This window comes from Carex rostrata, chromosome 9 (assembly GCF_964058835.1).
Source record: "Carex rostrata chromosome 9, lpCarRost1.2, whole genome shotgun sequence".
In the NCBI taxonomy this organism is placed as follows: domain Eukaryota; kingdom Viridiplantae; phylum Streptophyta; class Magnoliopsida; order Poales; family Cyperaceae; genus Carex; species Carex rostrata.
The window spans coordinates 7,287,148-7,291,815 of record NC_135926.1 but is presented as its reverse complement, the minus strand read 5'-3'; the positions used below and the strand labels follow the sequence as shown (position 1 = coordinate 7,291,815).

The following is a 4,668-nucleotide window of genomic DNA, read 5'->3' as shown; positions in this document are numbered from 1 at the left end:
TATATTTAAAACCGTACACTTCTGTCGTGAGATTATAATTATATACAATTAAAGATACTCTGTCGACAGTTGTATTAATGCAATTACCAGTGATCTGCACCTGTTGGTGGCTCTGGAGGAGCAGGAACGAGGTGATCTTGAGGGGAGGGAGGATGAGGTGATGTTTTGGGTAGAAAATTTTTGCAAGATGGTGCTTTATGGTTTGCATGTTGTTGAGCTAGTCCTTCAAATAAGGGCTTGATGTAATTTTGTTTTTCTTTGTACCCCTTGGCAGCCTCTGTCAAGCTGTTTCTCAAAAAAAAAAAAACGTTGCTATATTTGAGTTAGGAGACCGTATCATATCCGAAAAAAAATATCCTTAATCGTTGACTCAAAACCAACGGTTTGGATTTTATTTCGGAATAAAATAATTAACTGCATCTTTGAACAGTTTTGTCAAAATCATGCATATATATGTAGTTATGTACCATCATCACAGCTCGAAAGTTTAATATTGTATATTCGTATTATAATACAACAGTATCTTATTCTGCGAACAACTTTATGTCAAGCAGTGATTCTGCTTTTGTAGACCGGGTAAATGCTCCAACTTCATAAGATGTTGGATATATGACTTTTATTGCATAAAATATGTTAATTATCAATCCTCCAATTTTATTGCAATTAATAAAGTTCTTATTGTTCCACATCTAAGTCTTGTATAAAATAATATTCAAAATCTTGTGGCTCTCACCAAGCACGCATTACTCGGGAGTTGTGACATTGACGCACCGCATTTTTAATAAGAAAAATAATAAAACTGATTTCCCTGGTTTGATTAATCAAGGATAATATATAAACATCCAATTTTAACTTTTTCGGACCTTACGCATAGAATAAATAATGGTCGCTTTTCAATTAAGAGAATCGAATTCAATTTTCGTAACAAATATTTTAAAATAAAATTAATTAATGTAAAAATTAAGAGCGATTATTTAGACAACAATCCAAATCAGTGGATCCCAGTTGCACGTCGTGTTGATTTCAGCTCTTAAATTTTAATTTTAATACTATTTTTTCTCTTATTTTTTTACTAACTTCAGTAATTTGTAAAGTGGCCTTTGATATAAAAAAAATAGAGACAACTGACTTCTGTCTTTTTCTCAAAAAAAAAAAGGCCGTTGTTTGAAAAATGACTTTTTTTAAACAATATATTAAAAGTTAGAAAGAATGGACTATTATGACAATATATAAATTAGTTCGACAATCAAGTAAATAAAACTAGAAAAGTTCAACAACTATAATATCAGACTTACAAATTTTCTTAAAATAAATATATATCACACTTTTTTTTAAAGTAGAAATGTGGAGTTCAAATTTCCAGATTCCATTAAACAGCACAAGATGTGTCAAAAGTTTACAAAAGTTTAACTCGATTGAGAAGAAGGAAAATGAAAGCAGTAAAGAAAGAAAGAACAGAGAAGAGGAAAAAAACGACAAAGGAACAGAAAAGAAAATAGAAAAAATATAAATGCTAAACAACTATCTTGGTGCTTCATAATTACATTTAGGATTATGAAATTCTGCTTCTAATCCGTCACGTTCTGGCTTGGATACCAGCTTCTGAGCTCATTCACAATTTATATCAGTAAAATATGAACATGCTTTTGAGTATCTTGGAAAATTATATGACATCTCTCTTTCCACAACACAAAACATACAGTCATGTTGCACCTGTATTTGCTTGATGCTTTTGGGTTGTAGAAATATGTCATCATACTTGTTGTTGTGCCTTCCCACCACTGTATTAAATAGAATGTACTTATTTTTTTACTTGAATTATCACTTGCCGAGTGAAGGAGCACTCATGAATCAAATGCATCACTGTTTTCTCCTGTCTTCTGCACAGGTAACACATATTTGGCATCTGCAAACCTTTTCTGATAAGATTATCAACCGTTAAAATTTTATTCTATAGCATCAACCAGCAAAAGATCATAACTCGCTGGGGCGCTTTTAGACTCCAAATATTGCTGCTTATGGATTATATTGTTGGGTTTTGGTGTTACCCAATGCCATTAGGCTTAAGCTGCAAGAAGACCGTAAAACAAAAAATTTTACTAATAACTCAAACCGAGGATTAAAAGAGGTATGCCGGAAAGACCATCGAAAGTTCATTTTCCAGCCTTTCATTGCAAGGACCCTTTTAATCTTTTAAGATCTCCTCCATTGATTTTTAAAACTGTAATCTACTTACCAATTAAATAGATTAATAAAACATTTATACCTTGCTTCCAAATTACAATTGGAATGAAGACCGACTCATCTCTGATACCTCTATCGGTTATCCACCAGGACTAGCTAAAGAGCGGTTTATTTCTTTTGCCAGAAATATCGTAAATTGTGGAATTCTACAAAAACACTATTCACCAGAAAGGCGTGATAACCACTACTAGAATCTCATTTTTTACATGGGTTAAAATATGGCTTGTTCTGACGGCTTACCCTTAGAAAAAGCCCCAAAATTGTCATTTTCGTGCGCTACCCTCAGAAATACTACCGTCAAAAATAGCCTTGAGGGAAATACCATTTTCCTGGCTTTTTTCGTCGGCTTACCTTTGGAAATACTATTTTCTGACTTTTTCCGTGAGCTTGCCCTTGGAAATACTACTGTCAGAAATACTTTGCCATCCGGCCATGAGTTTATTATTTCCAAGGGCAAAGTCTGTGGGTCCCACTGTATTATTTCTTAGGGCAACACGTGTGGGTCCCAACAGGTTATTTCCAAGGGCAGCGCATGTAGGACCCAGCGTGGTATTTTCAAGGGCAAAGTGTGTGGGTCCCAATAGGTTATTTCCAAGTGTAGCATATGTGAGACCCACTGTATTATTTCCAAGGGCAGCGTGGGTGGGACCCACAATAGTATTTCCAAGGGCAGCGTCTGTGGGTCCCACCGTAGTATTTCCAATGGCAGTGTGTGTGGGACCCACCGTAGCATTTCCAAGGGCAGGGTGTGTAGCATTTCCAAGAGCAAATTATTTTTGTTTTTCCGTGGATATACCCATGGAAATAACTTGAATGACATTGTACATGTAAGCTCTCATCTACAATCCTCCCTGTACCAACCAGGTACTAATACTCATTGAAACATATAAACAGAAACACATTTAAAATGAGATCTAAGGAAAGCATTTAACATTTAATAAGCATTAACATAACATATATAGTGTTCATACATCGAAAGGAATGCACTTGCATTTTTAACTATACCAAAATATGCACACCAGCTAACCAAAATATACCATATTGCAGTTGTAACCATATACCAAAATATGCACACCCCTAATTACCCAAAATTCACAAGATAACTTATTCCAAGTTCGTTCATTTGTTAGAACTTCTATTCTAATAATAAGCCCTAAAAGGTGCACTCTTTATGCACTACTAGGGATGGTTCCCATTGTAGGCAGAATGCACACGCCATTGGCCCATTGCAGCTTCATTTGTGGGTATGTCATCTAATCCCGCACTAGCTTGACTTAAGAGTGCTTGGAATCCAAGATTTTGCTGTATAGGAGAATCATTACCCTATTTATATCACATGGAAAAGAAACAACATGTTATTGCTATGAATAAATTATTTTACATACCCCCCCCCCCTCAAAATTCAGAATTTTGCACTATGAGCATTCAGAATTATGTAGAATTTATGTTGAACTCTTTACTTGGGAGTTGGCATTTTGTATCTGTGAAGCTACTGCCTAAGTTGGTTGAGGAAAAGGAGCTTGACCCTAAGCATTGAATTTGCAAGCACAAGTGTTATATTTTGGAGATGACAAAATCATATATAATTTGTAACAATTAATTGATTTTCTTAAGTTAAAATGGCACCTGGAAATTAGGTAAATTCCCAAAAAAAACCTGCTGAGTTCTCGAACTGTTTCCTTAACCCTAAGTTGAACAATGTCAAAGATCTAATTTTAGGTAATACATTAACAATTCTATCGTAACCGTCTTAATAATTAAGACAACAGCTTTGCTATGAATAAATTATTTTACATACCCCCCTCAAAATTGAGAATTTTGCACTATGAGCATTGGAATCACTCTAATCACTCTAAGTAAAGGGATTTATGTATAATTTATGTTGAACTCCTTACCTGGAGTTGGCATTCTGCATCTGTGAAGCTATTGCCTGAGTTGGTTGAGGAAAATGAGCTTGACCCTAAGCATTGAATTTGCAAGCACAAGTGTTATATTTTGGAGATGACAAAATCAGATATAATTTGTAACAATTAATTGATTTTCTTAAGTTAACAATACCATCGAAACCGTCTTAATAATAAAGACAACAGCTACAGTAGCAACAGAGCTGCTCTCAACCATCGAGAGTTGCCCTTGGATGGTCTTAATTACATCAAACAAATTAAAATCAAATTGGCCTTAACTATAGTAGCAACAGAGCTGCTCTCAACTATTAAAATCTGTCATCACATCAAACAAATTTTAAAATGTAAATTTGGTATCAAATTGGTCTAATTTACCTGTGGATTGAGCCCTTGTGGCCCGACCATCGAGAATAATTGGTTCAACAACATCTGATAAGTTGCTAGTTCTCTTCTCACCTCAGCCCTATCCTCAGCTCAAAGGCAATCACTGTCAGCTAGGAGCCATTGTACTTGAGTGCTG

The 4,668-nt window shown here is 34.9% G+C and overlaps 1 long non-coding RNA gene across 1 annotated transcript; it reads right to left on the bottom strand.

The window, feature by feature from the left end:
- Positions 1-3,170: 3,170 nt before the first annotated feature.
- Positions 3,171-4,204, bottom strand: LOC144559461 (uncharacterized). Its single transcript, XR_013513143.1, has 2 exons — positions 3,705-4,204; positions 3,171-3,567 (listed from the first exon to the last, which is right to left on the bottom strand). It is a non-coding gene; the product is annotated as an uncharacterized LOC144559461 (long non-coding RNA).
- Positions 4,205-4,668: the final 464 nt, after the last annotated feature.